Source organism: Ascaphus truei, chromosome 3, assembly GCF_040206685.1.
Source record: "Ascaphus truei isolate aAscTru1 chromosome 3, aAscTru1.hap1, whole genome shotgun sequence".
NCBI classification, from domain to species: domain Eukaryota; kingdom Metazoa; phylum Chordata; class Amphibia; order Anura; family Ascaphidae; genus Ascaphus; species Ascaphus truei.
The window spans coordinates 31,686,021-31,696,930 of NC_134485.1; positions in this window are offsets into that span (position 1 = coordinate 31,686,021).

The following is a 10,910-nucleotide window of genomic DNA, read 5'->3' on the forward strand; positions in this document are numbered from 1 at the left end:
GATGATTGGCTGAATATACCCATTGTGGAGGGCAGCTATGCCCACCGTGACAATAAAGATGGAGCTGATCAGAGAAACCCCTGTGTGTGAGAGTCCAATGATTACACAGGAGGTTGCACCACCGAGGAGTTCCTCGTCAGGATCATCCCCATGCGGACGCAGGGACCCTGGTGAGGTGGAGGCGCTGCACTGGAACTAGGTGAGACTCAGCACACTACCTCAGCTGCCTGTCTGACGGGTCCTCCCCACACACCATCATGCGGGAGACTCAGGAGTCCTGTAGCCAACAGGTGCACCATCAGGCATATCTACACTGTAATGGGGTCCGGTTAGACCACAGGGGCCAATGTGAGATTGGGTGGGTCAGGCCGGGCCAGAAACACCGTTACATAAAATTACACCAAATAGAAGAATTTACAATGCAGCTGATCTCAGACTCGCTATTAGAGAGGGTTGGGGTTCCTTACAATGCATCTGATCTCAGACGCGCTATTAGAGAGAGTGGGGGTTGCTTACAATGTATCTGATATCAGACGCGCTATTAGAGAGAGTTGGGGTTCCATAAGCCGTGGCCATGGTCGGGGAGAGGGCACGGAGGCATGCGCATATATATATATATAATGTGCACTCACAAAGATGATAAGTAATCGCGCATTTTGAGAGAGAAATAATGGAATCAAGAATTAAATTGATTATATCTTAGCTAGGGTGACCAGATTTTGAAAATGAAAAACCGGGACACATTTTTTTTTTTTTACATAACAGTTTATTTATTGTAGTACACTTATACTTTACTACCACTAGTCCTTGTTACGTGCGTGTGTGCGCGTGCGTCAGATGACCTCACTAATCGAAAAAAAAAAAAAAAACAGATGTGAATGATTCTGAACCCATTAACCAGTGTCAGGATGCCCCCTTTTCACAATTTCTAAAGCAGCAATCCCGCCTGGGATCTTACCTGATCTGCAGTCCCTCAAGGTACTATACTGGAGGGGAGGTGTTCCCTACCTGTCTTTCGATGTCTCCCGTGTGAAACTTGAGTCAGATCTGGAAGAAAGAAGGGTAGGTTACTTCAATGTAGGTATACGGCAGTTAAGATAAGACATAGAGGGTGAGGGAGACAGGGAGGGAGACGGAGAAAGAGGGAGACAGGTGGAGAGAGAGGGAGACAGGGGGAGAGAGACAGAGGGAGACAGGGGGGGAGAGAGAGAGGGAGACAGGGGGAGAGAGAGAGAGGGAGACAGGTGGAGAGAGAGGGAGACAGGGGGAGAGAGAGAGAGGGAGACAGGGGGAGAGAGAGAGGGAGACAGGGGGAGAGAGAGAGAGAGGGAGACAGGGGGAGAGAGAGAGAGGGAGAAAGGGGGGGGGAGAGAGAGAGGGAGAGATGGGGAGAGAGAGAGAGAGAGAGAGGGAGACAGGGGGAGAGAGAGAGAGGGAGACAGGGGGAGAGAGAGAGAGGGAGACAGGGGGAGAGAGAGAGAGGGAGACAAGGGGAGAGAGAGAGAGGGAGACAGGGGGAGAGAGAGAGGGAGACAGGGGGAGAGAGAGAGAGACAGGGAGGGAGAGAGAGAGAGAGACAGGGAGGGAGAGAGAGAGAGAGAGTCAGGGAGGGAGAAAGAGAGAGAGAGACAGGGAGGGAGAGAGAGAGAGAGACAGGGATGGAGAGAGAGAGAGACAGGGAGGGAGAGAGAGAGACAGGGGGAGAGTGGGAGAGACAGGGGGAGAGAGGGAGAGACAGGGGGAGAGAGGGAGAGATGGGGAGAGAGGAGAGACAGGGGGAGAGAGGGAGAGACAGGGGGAGAGAGGGAGAGACAGGGAGAGGGAGAGACAGGGGGAGAGAGGGAGACAGGGGGAGAGAGGGAGACAGGGGAAGAGAGGGAGACAGGGGGAGAGAGGATGATAGGGGGAGATAGAGGGAGACAGGGGGAGAGAGGGAGACAGGGGGAGAGGGGGAGATGGGGAGAGAGAGAGGGAGGGGGGAGCGAGAGAGAGGGAGACAGAGGGGGAGAGAAAGAGAGGGAGACAGAGGGGGAGAGAGGGAGACAGAGGGGGAGAGAGAGAGAGGGAGACAGGGGGAGAGAGAGAGAGAGGGAGACAGGGGGAGAGAGAGAGAGAGGGAGACAGGTGGTGAGAGAGAGAGAGAGGGAGACAGGGGGAGAGAGAGAGAGAGGGAGACAGGGGGAGAGAGAGAGAGAGGGAGACAGGGGGAGAGAGAGAGATGGAGACATGGGGAGAGAGGGAGACAGGGGGAGAGAGAGAGAGGGAGACAGGGGGAGAGAGGGAGACAGGGGGAGAGAGAGAGAGAGGGAGACAGGGGGAGAGAGAGGGAGACAGGGGGAGAGAGAGAGAGGGAGACAGGGAGACAGGGGGACAGGGGGAGAGAGAGAGAGAGGGAGACAGGGGGAGAGAGAGAGAGGGAGACAGGGGGAGAGAGGGAGACAGGGGGAGAGAGAGAGAAAGGGAGACAGGGGGAGAGAGAGGGAGACAGGGGGAGAGAGAGAGGGAGAAATGGGGAGAGAGGGAGACAAGGGGAGAGAGGGGGAGAGAGGGAGACAGGGGGAGAGAGGGAGACAGGGGAGAGAGGGAGACAGGGGGAGAGAGGGAGACAGGGGGAGAGAGGGAGGGAGAGGGGGAGCGAGAGAGAGGGAGACAGAGGGGGAGAGAGGGAGACAGGGAGAGAGACAGGGAGAGAGAGGGAGACAGGGAGAGTGTGAGGACTCTGGGATCGCGGCACCCACGCCCTGGTGCCTCCTCACCTTCATTAACCCCCGCTGCCGTGGCGCGCGCCCCTCGCTGGCGTCACTTACCTCCGGCGGCTCTGGGGGTTCCCCGCCGTCCTCTGCGTTCTCGCGCTCCTGCGGGATCTTCCCTCTCTCATGCGGCTGCTACCGCTTACGAGCGCGCGCCCGTCTCTGTTACAGAGCACGCGCAGGACTCTTTTAATTTATTCACTGCTCCTGCAGTGAGGCTCCGCCCCCAACACATACACAAGGATCAATCAGGCATAAATACCACTCACCTGTATCCTCCTTTGGACAGCCTATCCAGGACAGCTACATGCACCCCTCCAGGCCTGCCTCCTCTTCCTATTGGTCAGCCACACTTTATATTGCCTGTCCTGTCATTCAGTCATTGCTCGACATAGTTTCCACTAGGATCACTTTTCTGGCATTCTCTCTCATTCACTCAGGTTACGACTTGGCTTGGCGGACGTCTTTCTTTGGCTCTCGACCCCTTGCTTGGACTAACGACCTTCCGGAATTCTCCTATCCCTGACCTTGGCTAAAATGGCAACGACGACGGCACTTCTACACCGGTACCGGCAAGTATTGCTAGCTAAACGTCACCTGGCCTGGCAGCGCCAAAATCACCACACTCCGGACACGCTCCTTTTGCTGCGGGTGCGTGTCCATATACGTTCCTCACCTCAGTAGAAGGGACGGGTCTGGTCTGCGGGCAGTACCGGCGTAACATTATGTCGAGCCCACAAGACGCAGACCAGACTGATGTGGACTCTATGATGACGGCCATGTACCAACAGATCCAGGCCTTAATGGATCAAGTGACTCTCCACTCCCAACAGGTACAGGACCGTACTCTACAGGCACCACCTGCGGCTGCGCCGCCGGCGCAGTCTGACTTAACTTTCACTTCATCCTCAGTTCCGAAGATTCCGGCTCCGAGGCCTTACGCAGGGGACCCCCACGCCTGTCGTGGTTTTCTCAACCAGTGTGAGATCCATTTCGAGATGGCTCCGCAGTTGTATACCACTGGCCGGAAAAAGGTAGCCTAAGTATATAGTCTTCTCACAGGTAACGCATTGGCGTGGGCCTCCCCGATCTGGGAATTACGCCCTGATATTACCCGAGATTACGCGGCCTTCAGACGAGAATTCCGACAGGTCTTCGACACCCCTGCACGTCAAGAGACTGCTTCTGATTCCCTGCTGGAGCTTACACAGGGACGTCGGCCTGTGTCTCAATACGCCTTGGAATTCAGAACCATAGCAGCTGAGACTCATTGGGGTCAGGAGGCTTTAGTCTCCGTCTTCTGGAGAGGTCTATCGGATTCCCTGAAGGATGAACTTGCTTCTCACCCCAGGCCAGGACTACTGGAGGACCTCATCTCCCTGGCCAATCGTATGGATCAGCGCCTCCAGGTACGCCGCGCTCAGCGGCAGCATTCCCGGTCTACGCCTTTCCGTGCTTCCTTTTCCAGGTTCTCTGCTACCCCGAGACCCGTGTTCTCTCCGCTGCCGGCGCTGGAGGCCCCAGAGCCGATGCAACTCGGGGTTCAGCAACCTCGGACACCATTACTTCAACTTCGCTCTACTGGAGAGTCGTGCCATCATTGCGGATCTTCTGAACAGCGTACACGTAACAATCCACCATTTCCGGGAAACGACTAAACCCAGTGAGTACGAAGGGGCGCTCGCTGGGTGCTAAATCTCCTTGTCCCCCTCTCGAAAGGGAACTTCCCAAAAGACTGACCATTCCCGTCTCCCTTTCAGGGCCGACTTTCCGCACCTCCACGGCAGCATTTATCGATTCCGGCGCAGGAGGAAACTTCATGGATCAGACCTTTTCTGAACAAAATCAGATTCCACTTTCCAAAAAGAACTCTCCCGTTGCCTTGGTTGGGATCGATAATCAGCCTCTCACTCCAGCTTATATCTCCTTGGAGACCGGACCTATCACCCTTTCTACTCATTCGCACAAAGAGACTCTGGGCTTTGACGTTATTCACGCCCCAGGAACACCGATTACGCTCGGCTTGCCCTGGTTACAGAAGCATAATCCACTTATCGATTGGGTTTCTTCTAATCCTATTAACTGGAGGCCAAGGTCAGAGGAATCTTCCGTGTCTACCGAGCGATCATCATTCCTATTAGGTAACGCATCCAGTTCTCTGAGAGAGTTACCTTCTCCGTACGCAGAATTTTTGGACGTTTTTAGCAAGACACAGTCTGAGCTCCTACCCCCTCATCGCTCCTACGATTGTCCAATTGACCTGGTACCTGGTTATACCTTGCCTAAGGCCAAATCTTACCCTCTCTCGTTGCCCGAGACGGAAGCTATGGACGAATATATTCGTGAGAATCTCAAACGGGGCTTTATACGTCATTCCAATTCTCCTGCGGGGGCCGGATTCTTCTTTGTCAAAAAGAAGGATGGTACTCTCAGACCATGCATTGATTACCGGGGTCTGAACCATATTACGGTGAAGAATCGTTACCCACTCCCACTCATCTCCGAACTCTTTGACAGACTTCAGGGGGCCAACCTCTTCACTAAACTGGACCTTCGTGGGGCATACAACCTCATCCGCATCCGTGAGGGCGATGAATGGAAGACTGCCTTCAACACCCGTAGTGGACACTACGAATATCTTGTGATGCCCTTCGGGTTGTGCAACGCACCAGCAGTTTTTCAGGACTTCATCAATGACATTTTTCGGGACGTCCTCAATCGCTTTGTCATTGTTTACCTGGATGATATCCTCATTTTTTCTCAAAACTTACAGGATCATATCATTCACACGAAGTTTGTACTTTCATGCCTCCGAGAGAACCGGTTGTTTGCTAAAATGGAGAAATGCAGTTTTCATCAGTCCACCACTGCCTTTCTCGGATACATCATCTCCAACAGAGGTTTGGCCATGGACCCAGAGAAACTGAAAGCCGTCGTGGATTGGCCGCAACCCAATTCCCTCAAATCTATTCAACGGTTTTTAGGTTTTTCTAACTATTACCGGAAGTTAATCCATAACTTTTCTACCATTGTTGCTCCTATCACAGCACTAACCCAAAAAGGTGCAGATTCTTCAGCTTGGTCTCCTGAGGCACTCACGGCATTCGAAACACTGAAACAAGCTTTTGTCTCCGCTCCCATCCTTCGACACCCAAACACTAATTTTCCATTCACCTTAGAGGTTGACGCTTCGGATTGTGGGGCTGGTGCGGTTCTGTCTCAGAAATTTTCTCCCCAGGATAAACTTCATCCTTGCGGGTTTTTCTCCAAAAGATTTTCATCGGCAGAGAGGAATAATGACGTGGGCAATAGGGAACTGTTGGCCGTCAAAATGGCTCTTCAAGAATGGAGACATCTTCTGGAGGGGTCAAAAGAGCCATTCACCATTCTTACGGACCATAAAAACTTATTGTACATTGAGAATGCCCGTCGCTTAGGTCCTCGCCAAGCTCGCTGGGCGTTATTTTTCTCTAGATTCAATTTTGTTCTCTCATACATTCCCGGCACTAAGAACGTCAAGGCGGATACTCTCTCCCGGCAATACTCTTCTGAAGAGAGATCAGAGAAATCCACTGAGTCCATCCTCCCTAAACAAAGAATCTTAGCAGCCGTGGCATTCAAGAATCTTGAGAAGATCATCAAGTCTCAAGAGAACCTCCCGTCCGGTCTTGTGGTTCCTAAAGACTCTTTGTATGTGGAACCCAAATTTATCCCTGAAATACTGGACTGGGGACACGCCGTCCGTTCGGCAGGGCATCCTGGATTCAAGAAAACCTTGGATCTCATCCGTCGTACCTTTTGGTGGCCCAATATGGTTAAAACCATTCTGGAATTTACACGGGCCTGTCCGGTATGAGGGCGTAACTAGATTTCTCGTCAGAAACCTCACGGTCTTCTCTTACCTTTACCTATTCCGGAGCGTCCCTGGTCCCACATTTCGATGGATTTTATTGTGGAGTTGCCTAGGTCGAATGGCATGAATACCATTCTTGTGGTAGTGGATCGATTTTCCAAGATGGCACACTTTATCCCTCTGAAAGGATTACCCTCCTCACCCGCCCTTGCGGATATTTTTTCCAAAGAGATTTTCCGGATCCATGGGATTCCCACATCCATAGTGTCCGATCGGGGTTCCCAGTTCGTCTCCAAGTTCTGGAGAAATTTCACCAAGAGACTAGGTATCTCGTCTTCCTTTTCTTCTGGATATCACCCTCAATCCAACGGACAGACCGAGAGGGTTAATCAATCCCTCGAGAAATACTTAAGGTGCTTCGTCTCTAATTCTCAGGATGACTGGGCAGAATTACTTACCTGGGCTGAGTACGCATTCAATTCTTCCAGGAATGAGTCCACTCACGAGACCCCCTTCTTTATCAACTACGGATTCCATCCGGCTTGCCTACCTATTACCAAAGAATCCTCTGGGGTACCAGCCGTGGACGAACATATTGCTCTCCTACAAGACTCTTGGTCCAGAATACAATCTGCATTACAAAAAGCATCCTTGACATCTAAAAATCAGGCTGATCGTCACCGTCGTCCGGCACCCGAATACAAACCCGGGGACAAGGTTTGGCTTTCATCCAAGAACATCCGTCTCAAAACGCCTTCCCTCAAATTGGCTCCTAGGTTCCTGGGTCCCTTTTCCATTTTGGAGCAGGTTAATCCGGTTTCTTTTCGACTACAACTTCCTCAAAGCATGAGAATCCCGAATGTCTTTCACACCTCACTTCTCAAACCTTTTATCTCCAGTAGCCTCTTTCCGGACCACACTTCTAAACCAGATCCTGTGATGGTACAGGGTAACGAAGAGTATGAAATACAGGCTCTACTGGATTCCCGTCTTTCAAGAGGTAAAGTCCACTTCTTGGTCCACTGGAGAGGTTTTGGACCCGAAGAGAGGTCATGGGTACCCCTGAAAGATATTCATGCTCAGGACTCCTCAAACGCTTTCGAAAGAATTTTCCATCAAAACCTGGAAGGATCGTCCTGAGGCCGATCCTGAAGGGGGGGGTACTGTGAGGACTCTGGGATCGCGGCACCCGCGCCCTGGTGCCTCCTCACCTTCATTAACCCCCCGCTGCCATGGCGCGCGCCCCTCGCTGGCGTCACTTACCTCCGGCGGCTCTGGGGGTTCCCCGCCGTCCTCTGCGTTCTCGCGCTCCTGCGGGATCTTCCCTCTCTCATGCGGCTGCTACCGCTTACGAGCGCGCGCCCGTCTCTGTTACAGAGCACGCGCAGGACTCTTTTAATTTATTCACTGCTCCTGCAGTGAGGCTCGCCCCCAACACATACACAAGGATCAATCAGGCATAAATACCACTCACCTGTATCCTCCTTTGGACAGCCTATCCAGGACAGCTACATGCACCCCTCCAGGCCTGCCTCCTATTCCTATTGGTCAGCCACACTTTATATTGCCTGTCCTGTCATTCAGTCATTGCTCGACATAGTTTCCACTAGGATCACTTTTCTGGCATTCTCTCTCATTCACTCAGGTTACGACTGGCTTGGCGACGTCTTTCTTTGGCTCTCGACCCCTTGCTTGGACTAACGACCTTCCGGAATTCTCCTATCCCTGACCTTGGCTAAAATGGCAACGACGACGGCACTTCTACACCGGTACCGGCAAGTATTGCTAGCTAAACGTCACCTGGCCTGGCAGCGCCAAAATCACCACACTCCGGACACGCTCCTTTTGCTGCGGGTGCGTGTCCATATACGTTCCTCACCTCAGTAGAAGGGACGGGTCTGGTCTGCGGGCAGTACCGGCATAACAGAGAGAGAGGTGGGAGACAGGGGGAGAGAGAGAGAGGGGAGACAGGGGGAGAGAGAGAGAGAGAGGAGACAGGGGGAGAGAGGGAGACAGGGGGAGAGAGGGAGACGGGGGAGAGAGGGAGACAGGGGGAGAGGGGGAGACGGGGAGAGGGGGGAGGACTGGGGGAGAGAGGGAGACCAGGGGGAGAGAGGGAGACAGGGGGAGAGAGGGAGACAAGGGGAGAGAGGGAGACAGGGGAGAGAGGGAGAAAGGGGAGAGAGAGAGGGGGAGCGAGAGAGAGAGAGGAGAGGGGAGCGAGAGAGGGAGACAGAGGGGGAGCGAGAGAGAGAGAGAGGGAGACAGAGGGGGAGCGAGAGAGAGGAGACAGAGGGGGAGAGAGAGAGAGACAGAGGGGGAGAGCGAGAGAGAGGAGGAGAGAGAGAGAGAGAGGGAGACAGGGGGAGAGAGAGAGAGGGGGAGACGGGGAGAGAGAGAGAGGGGAGACAGGGGGAGAGAGAGACAGGGAGAAAGAGAGGGAGCAGGGGGAGAGAGAGAGAGGGAGACAGGGGGAGAGAGAGAGATAGGGAGCAGGGGGAGAGAGAGAGAGGGAGACAGGGGGAGAGAGAGAGAGAGGGAGACAGGGGGAGAGAGAGAGAGGGAGACAGGGGGAGAGAGAGAGGGAGACAGGGGGGGAGAGAGAGAGAGGGAGACAGGGGAAGAGAGAGAGAGAGCGGGGGAGACAGGGAGGGAGGGAGAGGGAGAGACAGGGAGGGAGGGAGAGGGAGAGACACGGAGGGAGGAAGAGGGAGAGGACAGGGAGGAGGGAGAGACAGGGAGACAGGGAGGGAGGAGCGAGGGAGGAGGGAGGGAGACAGGGAGGGAGGAAGAGGGAGAGACAGGGAGGGAGAGACAGGGAGGGAGGGAGGGGGAGAGACAGGGAGGGAGGGAGAGACAGGGAGGGAGGGAGGGAGGGAGAGAGCGGGAGGGAGAGACAGGGAGGGAGAGACAGGGAGGGAGAGAGAAGGGAGGGGAGAGAGAAAGGGAGGGGAGAGAAAGGGAGGGGAGAGAAGAGGGAGAGGAGACGAAGGGAGGTCGAGGGAGACACCCACCACTGATACACACACACACTGACACACCACCCAACCCACTGATACACCACACACCACCCACTGATACCACACCCACTGATACCCACACCACCACTCATACTCACACCACCCACTGACACACCCACTGATACACACCCTACCCAACCCACTATCACACCACACCACTGCACACCACTGATACTCACAACACCACCACTGATACACACACACCCACTGATACACACACCACCCACTGATACACACACACACCCACTGATACACACACACAACACACACACACACACAACACACACACACACACCACACACACACACACACACACACACACACACACACACACAACACACACACACACACACACACACACACCACACACACACACACACACACACACACACACACACACACACACTACACACACACCACTGCTACACAACACACACCCACTGATACAACACACACCTAACACACACACACACACACACACACAACACACACACACACACACACACACACAACACACACACACACACACACTGATACACACACACACCCACTGATACACACACACACCCACTGATACACACACACACACCCACTGATACACACACACCCACCCACATACACCCCGCCAGCCCCTGCACCGCCCCGCACAATGCGCAGCCACCCACTGCCCGCCCCCGAGCCTATTTACCACACCAAGTGGACGGGGGGGGGGGGGAAATGAGCACCGGGGGGCAAAGGCAGGCGCTGCGTGCCGGGGGCAAGGGCAAGCCACCCCCCGCCTAGCCCCGTACCACCTCCTATTGCGCACCCCCGCTACCACCTCCTATTGCGCACCCCCGCTACCACCTCCTATTGCGCACCCCGCTACCACCTCCTATGCGCACCCCCCGCTACCACACCTCCTATTGCGCACCCCCCCCCCCCACCCTTGGCTGGGACCCCGGGACAGAAGGGGGACACTCACCGCGCACAGAGGAGCCGGGAGCAGGAAGGCAGTCACAGTCACGTGTGCGCTGCACAAAGCGGAAGCCCCGCCCCCGGCTTCCTCTGACATGCCTGCGACCAATCCCCTGCGGGCCGGCCGGCATTCTAAGTCCCGCCCCCGGCATCATCATTCATCCAATCCCCTACGGGCCGGCCGGCATTCTAAGTCCCGCCCCCGGCATTCTCCTTCATTCAGTCCCCCCAGCAGCATTCACACACACACATAGAACATACTTACCGGCCGCCGCATTCTCCTCACCGCCACTGCCCCGCAATACCGGGACCAGGGACAAAAACCGGGAC